Source organism: Ursus arctos, unplaced genomic scaffold (assembly GCF_023065955.2).
Source record: "Ursus arctos isolate Adak ecotype North America unplaced genomic scaffold, UrsArc2.0 scaffold_10, whole genome shotgun sequence".
Classification (NCBI taxonomy): Eukaryota; Metazoa; Chordata; class Mammalia; order Carnivora; family Ursidae; genus Ursus; species Ursus arctos.
The window spans coordinates 37,063,451-37,081,113 of record NW_026622764.1 but is presented as its reverse complement, the minus strand read 5'-3'; the positions used below and the strand labels follow the sequence as shown (position 1 = coordinate 37,081,113).

Below are 17,663 nucleotides of genomic sequence, written 5' to 3'. Positions count from 1 at the left end.
TTTGTACAGCTTTTTGGAGCTCCTTTCTATCTGCTAGATGGGATGCTGCCTGACTCATGAATCACTGAATAAAGCCAATAAAATCTTTAAAATTTACTCAATTGAATTTTGTTTTTTAACAAGGATTTCCCCCCCTACTCCCCCCAGGACAGCATTGTACTTCAACAAGGAATAAGGAACAAGTAAGTATTCCAGGAGGTCCAGGAAAACTGAAGGGAATTAAAAGAAGCAATACGGCAGCTACTGAAGTTTTGAGGTGTTCCAAATGTGGAACCAAGGTGCCCAAAGACAAAACATATCAAAGAGAAACATTCCTGCTGGCCTAGTGCCGCAAATCCCAGACGTGCATTCATGGGGGAGAAGGCAGGCCCCACATTAGTAACAAGCTTAAAAACAGATGGAAATTGATCTCCTTTAGGTTATCTGACTTCTTTTATATTCTGTTCTCTCCCTTGTGTTTAGTTTCACTGGGTTTTAATCAGATTACTTTAAATTTTCTGAACCCAGGTTGGGATTTAGCATGAAAACAACAGAAGAAGAGAGAAGGCAAGTTTTCTGAGTAGGGTGTTTCAAATAACTCACCACAATTAAGGTGATGAGGACTCCTGAAGGGCAGAGAGAAGTGGAGGAAACTCATGCATTTGACACAAGAAAAGCTGAGTAGCCAGAAGAGTTAGTCAGAGGGAAGGCACTGGGGATAAAAGCTTGGCAACAACTCCCTTAGGAATTGCACTCTGAAAATCCAAGGTTTAATACAAGCTTCTTTCATTAGTCTAAGTGTTTCTGCACAAATAACTTGTCATTACAATTCAGTTTAATCTTAAAAATTGGAGGGGCAAAGACCTGTTGGGTCATAGTGCTTGTCACTCCAGTGCAAATAGAAACAATGGCTTTCAGGTGTCGGATTTCATAAATTAAACAGTAATAGAAAATATAGAACTATTTTTTTCTACAAAATGATTTAAGAAGTACAATGTTTTCTTTAGATTTTTTTCTTTTTTAATTGAGATCTTTGGGCATAGGGCTCTTCAATAAAGGCTGAGGCTGAGGGTTTTAGGACAAGATAGCAGGAATGGTAAATGGCATCATGGTGTAAGGACCCATGGATAAGAGACTGACCTATTTATTCTGTACTTTGATAATGATGCTTAATCTTTCCCTGTCACAGTTGCAATTAAAAAGAGCAGTAGGATGCTATTACAGATCATTGCTATGGAGAGCATTAAGCTATAAACTACAATTTAAACTACTCTTTAAGTGTATTCTGTTCAGAGAAATCCAGATGGTGTAATTTATTTCTGTTCATATACAGTGGAAAACAATTGGTGTAACTGATAAGAAAATATGACTGATTGATAGGCATATTCAGATATGCTGATCCAAAAATGCTCTGATCTTATGGTAGCTTTTGTTTGTTGTTTTACATTCAAAGGGAAAAAAAGCAAAAGTGTTAAATCACAAACAGCAAACCACTCAGCTCCCAAACTGCATAAATATTATAGAAGAATAAAGGTATGAATTATCTGAAAATTGTTTCTATGCTTTGGACTGTAAAGCAATGTGGCATTCATAAATAATTTTACCCTCAGCATTGTTCTGTCTTTGAAAATTTAAGTTGTAGAATCTCTTTTCATCTCTAATTTCAGATCCCATTTATTTCACTTACCTCTTCATTTAGCTGACAGTGATAATATGCCTGTAAAATATCATTTTTTTGATCATGTATATTTGACAGACACGTTTTTGTTCTTTTCCCTATTTCTCTGGGCTAGCACTCTGTCTAGAAGATGTACCACTGCTGGTGATGTCAGTCATCAGACACTATAGCAAATGATGGGAGATCAAAGGAAGCAGGAGATGGTTTAAGTGATCAATCAATTTAATATGTAGGTTGTTGAGGCATGGAAACATTCCAACCAACTGTAGCATTCCTGGCCAGATTTAGATATGTGTATTGAATGTGTATAAGCTTAACTGAGAAATATGATTTGATGATTTATATACCATTTTTTTCTTTTTATGGCAGTTTAATTCAACTATTATCCTACTGAGATTTCTGCATCTTTTCCTTTGGGAGATGTGGTGATGGCCCCATTATTTACTTTTTATGGTCTATTGAAGAGAATAAGATGGCCCTGAGTTTTTATTTGTTAATCAACAAAATGTATGATAATACTTTTTTAAAAAATGAAAGTGCATGCAAATCTCAAAAGTGTCAACACTCAATTTTCTCAGCAACTGAATAATATGAATCTAAGAAGCAAGATTACAGAGAAGGCTGTACAAGAAAACTATTCACAAGACTTTATATTGAATACTCATAAGATGGGTGTAAGCAACAGGGAATTTTAACTTTAGAAAATAATAGCAGTTGCTAAGATTGTTGAGGTAAAGCATTATAATTACAAATGAAATAAGTGTTTTTGAGCAAAGTCTTAAGAATAATTGTGAGTTTAAGTGATTAGGGTCTGCAAACAGCATGTCTAGCTGCATATCAAAGCACAAGTGTAAACTGTGTTGAGCCTGGAATGGGCTGTTAATAATTTATCACTCTTACATCTTCACAGAGATAATGATCTTCATCTTAAGTATTCTAGTTGGATTTAAATGGCCGCAATATACAAAATAGGCATGTACACTTAAAATTATTTTGTACTAATTGATTAAGTGCCTTTTTTGTTTTTGTTGGGATAAAGTCCCCCTCTTAACTTATTAAGATCTCCATCTAAAAAGATGTTTACATTTATTTATACTATTTTCATAAGGTTCTTCGTGTGGAGCATCTTGGAGTCTCATCCAGATCCTAGCTCCCTTTACCTACCTTCTCCTCTTAAGAATTATTATGTACCAGAGCTTTCGCAAATGAAGCTTGAATAGGGAAGAAAACGTCTCTGTTCTTTTTGTCTGAAACTCTATACTTTTCTAGATTTGGCTGTGGGATCTTCTGCCTGATTGTTAGCTTGGACTACTGTTTTGGTAGGATTTTTCCCCTCTGTACTATGTCAACAATTATCCTGGAGTGAGGATCGACAGATTTACGAAGTTTGTTCACATGTACTTTGAGACATAATGCTTTTTAAAAAAATGAGTATACTAAAAATATTTATGCGAAATTCAAACTTAAATAGGCATCTTGCATTTGATCTGAAAGGACAAATACAAATTAAAAATAAGGGGTGTAATATTATCTGTTGAAAAGAAGGGAGAAAAAAAGAAAAGAAGGGAGAGATTTCCCTCTCCTCCTTTATCTTTGAGCAATTTCCTTAAATAACATGTAATTGTAAGCACTTTCCCATCTCTTTGAAATGTATGTACTTTCTTTTGAAGACTAGAGAGGTCCTTTTTTAGCTGGCCTTTTGTCACTTTTTATGTCCCAGCAATGTCTTTCTCAAGAATCTGGGAGTCATCTCATTGAAATGCAAACATCAAGGGAGATCCCAGTCTCTGTGGGAAGTCAGAAGCTTAATTTCAGTGGGCATCTTGTTCCACATTGCAAAATTACTTCTTATCATGAAGATATGAAAAGGTGGTTTCTCTTCTGGAGCAAGGCACCAAGTTATCACAAATAGTCCCCTCAATTGCCAGATGAGTCTATGATGAAGTATGGTGTTGTCAAGTCCTCTTACTTGAGGACTACTTAAAAGAGATACTAGGTCAACAACTAACCTGAAACCAAGATCGATAGATTTACCAAATTTATTCCCAATATGGCATGGGACATACTCATACTAAAATTTTATTATTCTCAGAAATTTGTCTTTCTTGTTCAGTATTATTTGTTGAGATTAATCTTTGTTCACATAGGCAATTGTAATTTATTATTTTTCACTGTTATATAGGTTGCATTGAATGAATAAGCTTCAAGATTTTTATACCCTTTATTGGTGATAGAGAGTTGAGATGTTGGTCTAACTTACCAATTTATGTATATTTTGAGTATTTTAATATTAAAGAAAACCCATGAAAAAGCATGTGATGTTTATAAATAAGGTTATTAAACATTATAAAACATTAGTTCTTCTAATACTGATTTATAGATTCAATTCAATTTCAATTAAATTCCAAAAGAAAAAAAAACTATTCATGGTGTAAGGGATCAAAATATTTAGGAGAATCCTGAAAAACAAAACAAACAAAAAAGCAGCAGCAGAAGCAAGGAACTTGCCCTATCAGGTAATGTAATTCATCATGAAGATTTTGTAAAATGTTACAGGATTAATGTGGACAATGTGACATTAAATTATTAATGTGAAAATAGAAATAAAACAATTGAATAGACTAGGGAATCCAGAACGGATCCATACTCATACGGAAATACACTACACAACCAATTTACTCTGCAGAATACTGGGGAAAGGATGACTATTCACTAATTGATATTGTGAAAAACTATTGTTGGGAAGCAATGCTTCATGAATATTTTCATATTTTAGCACAGTCTAATACTGAATGACAAGCATTCCTTGGAATTTAGAGATAATGAACATCTCAGGAGAGATTTAAAGATTCATCTCCCCTTCATCCATTGGCATAATTTCCATAATAGACCTAGAAATCTTTTTCCCTATCCAAGGATGATTTGTCTATTTTATAGAGCAAAATTTTCTGTTTTACCCTCCAGAGAGGCAGAGATACAGATCTGACAGCTGCTCTATGTAAGATATGAACCTCATAATTTTAGGGGTCCTCTTCTGCAGTACAAACCTCACTCACATATAGGCATGTCTGAACTTCATCACATCACTCTGTATGAGAACACATGCTGCTAAGATGGTTTGTGAGTAAACGGTGTGATGTGTGTGTGTGTGTGTGTGTGTGCACGTGCGCATGCATGGTTATGTGTTTACCTGTAGCAGGTAAAATTGGTAATTTGCACATAGACTTAATAATCTGTTAATTGAAAAAAAAGAATTCTAGCTGTTTTGTATACAAAAATCATTTCAAGATAGATCATGACTTCAATGTGAAGGCAAATCTCTAGTGCTCTAGAATGTATGGATTTTATTGTGTCATGCCATGAAGGAATTTCCTTAAGTTTTGTTGTCATGGAAGTCTGACAAAATGCTTGGAAATAATATTGTCATTGAACCATGGTGCATGGTGGCATGTTTCGGAATGCCATGTAGCTTCAATCTTTTAGCGCTTATAGTGTGTATATGAGAGCACTGGTATATTAAACAAGAGTTAGAGTTTGGACATATATGACATACCTGGAGTTTGTAACTAAAGACAAATAGAAGAATTGTGAAAACTGATGTGACAATGGTAGTAGAGTATAAGATAGATCAGAGTACACAGAGAATGGTATAAGATATATAAATCAGTTGCCTGTTAAATTAATACAGGTAAAATACAATGACAGCCTCAAAGTGTTTGCAGTAGTAATAAAAAAGAGAAATAGAGACACAATTCTAAATAAAGTAATAAGTGTAAAGGATCAACATTTTAACAATATTCCAACCCGTGAGACCTCATTTGCAAATAAATTTTTTACTCTTGCATTCACTTTCGGATAACCAAATGGAATTATTACTGTGTAACTCAGATTATATCTAAAATAATGATATAAATTCTGAAACTATCAAAATGAAGACTGTGAATATAAATGGTATTGTTTGAGAAGCATAATCTATAGTAGGGAACTGAGAATTGAGACTCTTCATCATTAGAAGGCCAGGAGTTTAAAGTTCATAAAGTAAAGCACTTAATTAAGGTGTATTATTAAAATTAAAAATTCAATTAAGGGAAGAATAAGAAAAATGCTTACACTATAAAAAATGGAGGGTAAAAAGTCTGAAGATTGATATGAGAGCAGTTTTGATCTATTTACTCATTATTTATTAACTCAACAAAAGCTAAGTGACAAGCACTATTTTACCACTGAGAATACAGCAGTGAAAAAAAGGGACATACATTTCTGCTTTCTTAGGACTTGAAAACAGTATGTGGAGATAGGTAATAACTTATAAAACAGGAGAGTTACATATAGTGAGGTGAAAATAGACCTAAAGGTCTGTAATAGACATATCAATTTACAGAACATAAGCCTGTTATTTAAACTTGTGGATGAAACTAGCAAATAATTTACAAATTATTTAAAATAATTCACAAGGAACAGAGGAGGGAGTGGGGAGAATTGGAACAGGATATTAATACTTTATATTTTAAATACATCTGTACTCTCAGAATTTTTTTTTTACTACTTGCAAATATTTTAAGATTTTAAGAAAAATAGAACAATGTATGATTCGGCAAAAGAAGGCAAAAGAACATTGAGAAAAACTCACATGAATGTAGTACCATGGAAACAAAGATGGAGGAATTCTTTCTGAGTAGGAAGTGATTTTCTGCTTAATTCCTCAAGAATAGTAGCCTTCTTAGGAAAACTTTTCTTTCCTGTGTTTATGGCTCCATGGCATTCCTGTGGTAATAATGCCAAAATGCTGTTAGATGATTTAAAAGCTTTCTTCACTTCAGAATAACTTTTACCTAAGTTTACTTTAATATTTCCTAAGTTACAATTAATCTTTCCCTATGACTAGGTTCTTTTGGAGCTCTAATTCCTCCTCTTTCACAGATAAAATGATTAAATATTTTGTTAATTACCTTATTTCAGGATGATGAGTGATGTGGCAAGGTGTTCATATACTTATTAATTCAAACAGATCTAATACTATAGAGACTGAAAATTACATAAGGCCATGCTTTTTTTTTTTATAAGGCCATGTTTTAGAATGAAAATAAATATAATTTATCTAAAGATAAATGTAATCTTAAATTCCTTGATTGTTGCAATATTGAGAGGCAATATTCAATATTTTTTTTCACAGTGTTTATGACATCCTTTATTCAATTCACATAGAAAGCCATGCGGATTTAATGTAAAGCAGTACAGTATTAATGTAAAATGTTCAGTGCACACAAGGGGTGGAAATTAAAATACATCCAACAGTTGTAACTGGGTAAAAACATAAAAAGTGTCTCCAAGACAGGGATATAAATAACAATAGTTCTCATTTATTGAGAGCTATTATGTGCTGATATAAACCATTTACATATGTGGAACTCCATTCTACAATGCTATGAATCTGATAATATCCTTATATAAATACCGAATTTATAGAGAAAGAAACTAAAGTGCCGAAGGGTTGTTTATCTTAAGAAGTCACAAAGCTATTAAATGGAGGGAACCAGCTTTTTTTTTTACTAATAATTTTTTATTATGTTAAGTTAGTCACCATACAGTACATCCCTAGTTTTTGATGTAAAGTTCCATGATTCACTACTTGTGTATAACACCCACTGCACCATGCAATACGTGCCCTCCTTAATACCCGTCACGGGCCTATCCCAATCCCCCAACCCCCCCCCCAAGCCCTCAGTTTGTTTCCCAGAGTCCATAGTCTCTCATGGTTCATTCCCCTTTCTGTTTACCCCTCCTTTCTTCTTCCTTTCTTCTCCTACCGATCTTCCTACTTCTTATGTTACATAAATGAGTGAAACCATATGATAATTGTCTTTCTCTGTTTGACTTATTCACTTTCTTTTTTTTTTATAAGAATTTTTTATTATATTATGTTAAGGCCCTGAATCGCCAAGGAATTGTTGAAAAGGAAAAACAAAGCTGGGGCATCACGTTGCCAGATTTCAAGCTATACTACAAAGCTGTGATCACCAAGACAGCATGGTACTGGCACAAAAACAGACACATAGACCAATGAAACAGAATAGAGAACCCAGAAATGGACCCTCGGCTCTTTAAGCAACTAATCTTTGACAAAGCAGGAAAAAACATCCAGTGGGAACCAGCTTTTAAACCAAAGTCATCAGGCTTCAGAGGCCTCACATAAACTGCCTTTCAGATGAAGATTTATTCTCTAGTCTAGTGTCGACCTATAGATGGATACTCTAGAGCTGCATTTCACAGACTTTAATACCCATATGAATTACCTTTGTATCTCACTAAAATTCTGGTCCTGACTCCATAGCTGTGAGGTAGATCCTGAGATTCTGCATTTCTAACAAGTTCCCAGGTGCTGATGTTGCCCTTGCTGGTCTAGCTTAAGCCTTTCCCAATCAAGTTTCCTCAAGAGAATGAAGAACTATAGAGAATGATTTTAGCAACCATTCTTTCAATTCTCCCAGGAATGATATACAGCTAGTATCTTCTAGATGCATATAAGATAAGTTAATTCATTATATACAATGGAATCAGGGAACTATGATGCAGAAAAGACTTGATCAGTAATTCTGTTGTAACAGAATTCGGACAGTGCTCCTAACACACAGTGTTAGAATGGGGAAAACAGATTAAGACAGAAGCCTAAGATTTTCATAGCATGCTGTTATTACTGTTTTGGGTGGAGGGGAAGTATCATCATTAACTATCTATAATTTAGTCACTGATAAGCTAAAATTCAGTTTTAGCTATTTCCCACCTAAAAGAACAGAAAACTATTTTATACTCGGTTTTCAAAAAATATATATATACATATATAAACAAAGTGATAGCTAACACATATATAGCATTTAATTATGTGCCAAGAATTGTTCAAAGAACTTTAAATATATTAACTTGTAGAATCTTCTCAACCTAAGTGAGAAACATCATCTAAAACCTGAAAATAGGCAAAAAATGACTAAATTCTTTTTCAGTGCAGTGGTAGATTAGATTTTCTATTTATTGGACTATTTTACATTTCTAGTGGCAGAGCTTATCTTGACCATGTTGTGGTAAGGGCCAAAAGTTATGGTTTCTATTCTAATGCAATATTAACAAGTTTTTTAATCCAACCCAGCAATCTTTTTCTTCTATAAGTAACCTAGCTTCTCATATGTTCTTTAAAGGAGTCACAGTAGTTTACCCATTACTTTCTTAATGAATTAAAGGAAATCTTTGATATATATTCATTTTATATTGATAAAAGAATCATGTTTTTTTAAACTTTTGAAACTTAATGCTTTAATGGCTTTGGAGATCATCTATGAAGATGCCCAAGATGACAGACCTAAAAGATTCAAGGAAACTGCATGGTTAAAGAAATGCCCTTGTCAAGAGCTATGAAGGGTGCGAGATTTTATTCTACAAGTTAACAAGTTAGCCAGCCACAGTTTCACTGACACAGGTGGAAGTATGAAATTCCTGGATCACAGCAAAGAACTTTATTGCAGCACAACAGGCAGTATCAACTTCATGTTTGCATGGGTTCCCCTTCCCCCCACAAGTCCATGAGGTGATGCAGAGATAGACCCAGGTAAATTCCACACACAGTGAATTAGTATCACAGCCAAGGAAACACAATTTCAGATAACTCTAATTTTTTACAGTGGCTCCTAGCAAACCTGTCCAAATTTTGACCTGAAGGGAGGTATTATCTTCCTTATCCTCCATGGCAAACAGATCTGTAAACTGACCAGGAGTGAAAGAGACACCATATCTCCCAGGGCTATTAGCTCTACAAACACCCTGGACTGTTAGTCCTTAAATAAGTTGTTGATTGTGCTGAAGAACTTTGAGAACACATGGAGAACAGTTTCCAACAAGCACCTCAAGGGCTCTTTGGTGCAGCCGTGTTTTTCCTCCCTCCCTCCCTCCCTCCCTCCCTCCCTCCCTCCCTCCTTCCCTCCTTCCTTTCTTCCTTCCTTCCTTTCTCCCATTCTCTCTTTCTTCTTCCCTCCCTCCCTCCTCCCCTCCCCTATCCTATCTTCCCTCCCAGAAAGAATCTCCAGAATAATAGAATTTGAACTTTGCCCTTTCTCCTCCCTGACTTTTGAGTTTCTTCATCTTTTTAAATTTTTTTAAATTTGTATTTGCATTATTCTATGCAGAATTTACTCCCAAGCCATAGTTTTTGTTTCTGCAGTTTCTTCTGGGATATCTTTTTCTTCTGTGCAACCTCCTCTTCTGGTTTAGAAACAATCTGCTCTTTTTCAGTAAGGATCATCTCAATGTGGCAGGGAGAGCTCATGTATGGGTTAATCTGACCGTGAGCCCTGTAAGTTCTATGCTGTATCTTGGGGACTTTTTTCACCTGGACATGCTCCATGACCAGAGAATCTACATCTAAATCCTTAAGTTCAGCATTACTCTCTGCATTTTTAAGCACGTGCAGTAAAATTCAGCACTCTTCTTGGGCCATCGACCCTGTGTCCAGTCCCACTGTTTGGGCTGGGCACACATACCATCTCCACCATTGTAGCAACAGAATGGCACACACTGTTTCTGCAAAGTGACATCTTTCAGATACTTGTGGCTTTTCAGATGTGCACATCCTTGATAGCCTGGGCAGTTTCATCTGTGTTCTTAAAGTGAACATGATGATTTGAACCTCTTGATTTACATGATTTTGTAGGGTTTTCTGGGTCAAGTGAATAGCAAAGGTCATTTCAGGCTGCTTGGGGGAAGAGTTCTTCGTCTTTTTAAATTCATACTCTGTTAATAAGTTATTCTTCATTGATGGTAAAAATGATTGGGGTTTGGTTTTATGATAGAGAATCCAGTCTGTCTTTTTTTTTTTTTTGGTCTATTTATGAGCTCAAGTCAATTCAATTAATAATTTCATGAAAATAGCCATTGGCATTTGGAGTAGGCAGTTACTGTGTTTCTATGCTTGCTTTTAACCTATGAATGATATTATAGAACTGAAATCTAAACTCTCTATGTGTCTGTCACCTGCAGATTGAAAATGAGGGGATGGAGAATTATTTATCATGCTAATGGATATCAAAAGAAAGCTGGAGTGGCCATACCTATACCAGAGAAACTAGATTTTAAACTAAAGACTATAACAAGAGATGAAGAAGGGTGCTATATCATAAAAAACGGGTCTATCCAACAAGAAGATCTAACGATTATAAACATTTATGACCCCAACTTTGGAGCACCCAAATGTATAAAACTATTAATAACAAACATAAAGGAACTCATTGATAATAATACAATAATAGTAGGGGAATTTAGGACCCCACTTACAACAATTGGACAGATCACCTAAGCAGAAGATTAACAAGGAAACAGTGGCTATGAATGACACACTGGACCAGATAGACTTAACAGATATATTCAAAGATAGCAGCAGAATATACATTCTTTTCCAGTGCACATGGGACATTCTCCAGAGTAGATCACATACTAGGTCTCAAATCAGCCCTCAACCAGTACAAAAAGACTGAGATCATGCCATGAATATTTTCAGACCACAACACTATGAAACTTGAAGTCAAACACAAGAAAAAATTTGGAAAGACAACATATGCATGAAGGTTAAAGAACATCTTACTAAACATTGAATGGATCAACCAGGAAGTTAAAGAAGAAATAAAAAAAATAAATGGAAAAAATGATAATGAAAACACAATAGTCCAAAACTTTTGAGATGCAGCAAAAGCAATCATAAGAGGGAAGTATATAGCAATACAGGCACCTACCTCAAAAAGCAAGAAAAATCTCAAATCCACAACCTAACCTTACACATAAAGGAGCTAGAAAAAGAACAACAAATGAAGTCTAAAGCCAGCAGAAGAAGGGAAATAACAGATTAGAGGAAAAATAAATGATATAGAAACAATACCCAAATTGTAGAAAGACCCCAAATGTCCATGGACTGATGAATTGATAAAGAAGAGGGTATATATACACAATGGGATATTAATCAGCCATAAAAAAGAATGAAATCTTGTCCCTTGCAACAATGTGGATGGAGCTAGAGTGTATTATGCTAAGTGAAATAAGTTAGTCTGAGAAAGACTACCATATGATTTCATTCATATGTGGAATTTAAGAAACAAAACAGATGAATGTAGGAGGAAATAAAAGAGAGAGACAAACCATAAAACAGACTCTTAACTATAGGGAACTAACTGAGGGTTGCTGGAGGGGAGGAGGGCAGAGAGGTGGGTTAAATGAATGATGGGTATTAAGGAGGGCATTCATTGTGATGAGCACTGGATGTCATATGTAACTGATAAATCACTAAAATTCTACCCCTGAAACTAATATTACACTATATGTTAACTAACTGGAATTTAAATAAAAATTTGAAACAAAACCAAAACCAAACAAAACCAAACCAAGCCTTCATGTTTGTACTTGAGAAAAGATTCTCCATTTTGTGTAAGTTTGAAATGCTTTCCAACCTAGAACATCTCTTAAATGAAAGGAGCTCTGTTTTCATTGATTTATCAGTATTAATAAATGTTTAGGTAAATAAAACATTCCCAAATACTCAGAGAATAAGGAGATGAAATCTTAATACTTTAAATGTACAAGATTTTAAAGAAAATCAATCCTTAGATTAACTGCTGGCTCAGAAGTGTTTTTGGAATCTATGCTCATAGTTAAGATAAATCTTATACTGGCATAACCATTTTGCGTGTTTTAAAAATTTTTAAATAGCTCTGTGCATTTTTCTTGAGGATAATACACATGTATATCTTATTTACTTATTTATCTTTAACAAATTTGTGTTTGCTTTAAATGAAGAGTCAGTTTAGTTACATCTGAACTTACCCTAACCTTTTTATACTGGTTATCTGTTCAAGTAAGCTAACACAAATCATTAATAACATAATAATATAATAAGTTTTTACATTGATATTATTTTCTTTGTAAGCTTAAACTATTTCCAAGAGCTTCAGGTAATTTAAAACCTTGAATTATTAAATTGAATTAATTAATTAACAATCTTGGATATCAATGCTTTCTTAGTAAAACTGAATAATAAAACATTGATCATGAAGCATAGATTTAAATCAATATACTTTCTCTTAATTTTATATGTTATAGTGTTTTATTATTTTAGTCATGTTAATAAACATGTTCATTTTTGCCACATTAAAGAGGCGTAAAGAAGAGGAATACAGCTCTATAGCTGATAGAAAGTTGCGTTAAGTGTATTTTTAAGCTTTGCTAACCTGCTAAAATACCTGATTATGGCACAGTTCTGAGCTTTCTATCTCCTACTTCTCTGTGAGTTGGAAGTTAGCTACTCTGATTAAAAGTTATTCATGTGGGTGGGTTAAATCATTCACAGAACAATAATGACAAAGAAATAAAACGATGCATGCAAGATAATAGGAAGAATTTTAATTTTTCAAGGGTAGAGTAAATAGCTTTGTCCTATTGTACAGAAACAGATTGTCTCAGAATATGTAAGAGTATAATGAAAGACAAAACTTGAGGAAGTATAGCAAGTTATAAAAGGTATGAGAAGAGTGGATATTATTTGCCTTGATTTATAACTTTACATTAGTTTTCTAATACTGCTGTAAGAAATTATCACAAACCTGTGACTTAAAACACCCCAAATTTATTATCTTACAATATTGGAAGTCATACTTCCAAATTGGGTCTCACTTGGCTAGAATAAAGATGTCAACAGGGCAGCATGCCTATTGGGACTCTAGGGAAAATTCCGCTAACTTGTATTTCTCAGTTTCTAGAGGCTATGTCCATTCCTTGGCTCATGTGCTTTTGCAGTCTGCAATCACATCACTCTGACCTCTGATTCTGTAGTCAGATCTCCACAGCCTGGAAACTCACTTGTGTCAGGGCATAAGCTAGAGTATTCACAGGGCTCATTTTATTTGTTGTTCCTTGCTCAGGGATCAGTCCTGAGCTGCCAGTTGTTCAAATTCTAAAAGCTATTTTTGGAAAAATTCTGATCTTTTCATCGTTTCACGTGAGACACTAAGTCGAATCGCTGTTATTCCATCTTGGTCCAGTGAAAGTCCTGGAATACTGTTGGGAATATTTTTAATGTTCTATTTCATATGGGTATATAAAGAAGCTCTGTTTCTTTTTTTAAAGCTATCTCTAACCCACAATTTAGTAGATTGTGTTTTTTTAAACTGAGATGAACCATTCTAAGTTAATTTCTGATTTCCACTATTCCCTCAAAAAATCAAAAAACATTTTTTTGCTGAGTCTTTTCACTTATAATGATAATCAATTATTTGCATACAACTCTGTTCTTTGTCTTCAGTATAATTGGACAAATTACTAGTGCAGCCAAGGTTATACATGGAGTATTGCATATGAGAAAAATCTTAATTAATCAGGTTTGAGAAGCCCATATTAAGAAGTAGGGATCAACTTAATATTCAGAGCCAAATTCTCTAATATCCTCCCAAGAAATCTGACTTCTTACCTGGATTATAAAGTCTTAGACTCACAGTTTTAGAATTCACAGGTAAATTTCATAGTAAGAATTTCAATATCTAGTAACTTAGGGACCCTAATACATCTTAGAGAATCTCAATTCAAGACAAATTTACCCAAATATATTGATATAACAGTTGAAGTCTAATGGAGAGTGTGTATTGGGCTTGGCTCCTTAGCCTCAGGAATAAAGAGTAAGTCATATAATTTTGAGAGTCAGTCTATGATTCCTTGTGAAACTTTGTAGACAGAAGTTAATTATTTGGCATTATTAGTTGTCCAAATTATTGAAGTCTGATCTGCAGAACAAACTCAGAAGTCTTACTGAGTTAAGTAAGACTCTTGCTTTACCTATGCAAATAATCAGGCCAAATCTAATAAGACCAGCTTTTTGTGAACAAGAATAATCTTTTAAGATTCTGACCACGACCAGGAGAAACTGTCAAAACAAAATATCCATGACTTTAATATAAGTAAAAGAGATTACTAGACATAGTTTTAGTGCAGTGCTGGGTTTATTTATGGTGATTTTCAACCCTCTAGGGGCAGCGGTTAACTTGTGGAATTTTGCTTGGTATAGATGTAAATAATTTCTGTCCAGTAGAGAAGATAACATTAAATAATATTGCATATGGATTTGTTGAACATTAGCCAGTTATGCATTTTACCCAGCAATCTATCAAATTTCATATCTATATTATCTATTTCTATCTGTATGCTTAAATGCTCCTTAACCTGCTCATAACATGTTACTGCTCCCATTTTTAAATAATAAGCTAAATATCAACTTTGACAAATGTTTATGTTATATTTCTTTGAGGGTCATGTTTTTTAACCTTTTGAAATGACACATTAAAAAATTCTATTAGAAAGTTTCTATTATTACCCTGGATTTAAAGATGAATACACTTATGTACTGTTAGGTTCTGTAACTATCTTAAGGTCAAATATTTATGATTAGATAGAGTAGGGTTTGAATACAAGCTTCTGGTTCTATACAATAAATTCTTAGTCATCATTCTATAAAGATAAAGTCAAGTAGAACAAAATAACCCTTTCATAATGCCTCCCTAATGAAAACATTGGGATCAAAACAAGCATGTTTCCAAAATTTTCCCACATCTAGATGATTAGAATACTCTATACCTTCAACAGAATGTTTTAGGCTCAGCTTCTAACATGATGCTGAAAGCTATTTGCAAGAGAAATATAAAAGCATAAATCTCGTTTGATGGTTAAGTCTGGTACTTGACCTCAAACAATAATCTTTATATTTATATATTTTTGACCAAAAGGTCCTCTTCAAAAATCATGTATTACTTTTAATAAACAATTTAGTAAAGATTATCATTTGGACTGAATACATGTCTTTCTGCTACAACCAATAGGATTTGAGCATTTTTATTATTTAAATCAGCACACATCTTATGTACACAATCAATATTAATTATATCAAACATAAAATTTCATATCTGGCAGACTTTGAATGAAGAATCATAATTTAATTATAAAATAAATAAAACATTCACCTACTTAAGATACACTATACCCTAAATCATCACAGTTGTCTCATAAAAAAATAATCATAATATATTTAAAATCAGACATTATAAATTTCTTCAAAGGAAAACCTCATTAATTAACACATCCCATTTAATGAAATTAATATTTATTAAGCCATTATATGTTGTATTTTTCATTAAACAGAGGATATAACACTGATATTTAAAACTAAGTTCAGTAAGAAAGCTACATAAAATTCAAATGAATATATCTATGCATACTCCTTTATTTATGGTCTTATGCATGAGACTACAATTATGAGCCCTTGATTTTACATTTATTTTTTTAAAAAGCAAATTGCCTTCTCTTCTAGATGAACTGGTGGAGTTTTGGAACTCTGACAGCACCCACATAACCCACATTGCCAAAATAGTGAACACATATTACATTGATTTGCTGAATGTACTTTGAAGTAACAGTAACTTCTGAATGGCCTCTGCAGTGTATTTTCTTATTTGAAGTGAATGGGATATAGACTGTTCTTGTACTATATCACAAGAATTAGTTTCTTGGGATTAGCATAATGCAATTCTCTGAATCCTCCTTTCCACTTTACTGTTTCTATGTGCCTGTTTGTTTATAAGAAAGCACTATCATTCACTCCGATTCATTAAAGAAATGCCTAAGCAGCATAGTTCTGTATAATTTTGAGCATCACTTTAAAAATTGTGCATGAGAAAACTGGATCTGTGCAATTTTTTATTCAGCTTTAACACTTTATGTTGAGACATATACCAGATTTATTTCAGGGCTGATTTTGCCAAAATATGATCAAACTGCCATAAAAGTGTATAAAAGCAGCTACACTTTTTATTAAATAGGTTCATTTTGATACGAATATTGTTTGTTATGGGCTAACAGGGAAGATATTTTGCCATTTCTATTATGGAAAAATTATATCCAACTTCTATCTAGCATTTCATTGCAAAATATAGCTCAAAATGGAAATAAATGGTGACAACTGGAGAGCACACTATGCCTTACCTGAATATTTTGATCAATTTGGACAATAAGGGACTGAAGTGCAATGTATTGTTTTGAATATTCAGAACATCACTTTGCATTGATCAATTATCTGGAACACCTTTAACATTCACTGTTTTATGCAGAGTATATCTTTGATCTTGTATCTGTCATTTAATCTGTTTTATTGTCTATCAAGCTTTCTACATAACCTAATCTTGCATTAAAGCATCTAAATCAGATTTTAAAACTGTCCAAATATCTGTAGAGTCTGTGTCTAAAGCTACACATATTTTCAGATGAAAGGCCCTTTAAATTCAGTTGGAAGACTGTCAGTGGACTCAAGCCAGATACTTCAAAAAGTAGTGGAGAATTTGAAAAAAAAAAAAAATCTTTGAATTAGGTTCAAATGAGGATAATGTTGCAATGTTACTTGCTAGCCTTTTTTCCCAATATCTCTGTTGATTGCTAACCAAGAGTCCTAACTAAAAATCCAGCTTTAAACCAATCAGAGATAACTTAATTTTTGTCTCTCCTTACCTCTGATTAAAAATATTCTGTCTAGATTTATTATTTCCTTCATGATCTTCTGCTGACCTTGAGTGACTAATTCCAATGTTAGCTCATCTGTGTCACAGGTTGATTACATGAGTGTATATGTTTGAGCATACACATACATTTGTGTTTGCTAGAGCTTTTCCTCTAAAAACATTTATCACATGTGTTATGTGAAAAAAATATATAACATTGATCCTATGTTCAATAAACTCACCATCAAAAATGAAAAGGGTTTATGTATATGTGGTATGTGATATGAATATACACACATAATTGTGAAGAACACTGCTATGATACCATGCTGATATAAACTAATCCATTAAAAAAATCATTAACACCTATTCTCTGGCAGGCATTGTTTTAAGCACAGGGGCTAGAAAGAAAAACAATTATGAAAACACAGTAGAGGCTTTTACTTCAT

At 33.6% G+C, this 17,663-nt stretch overlaps 1 pseudogene; it reads right to left on the bottom strand.

Annotated features, from left to right (window-relative positions):
• Nucleotides 1-9,815: 9,815 nt before the first annotated feature.
• LOC113251061 (60S ribosomal protein L17-like) lies at nt 9,816-10,368 on the bottom strand (annotated as a pseudogene).
• Between the last annotated feature and the right edge of the window lie 7,295 nt (nt 10,369-17,663).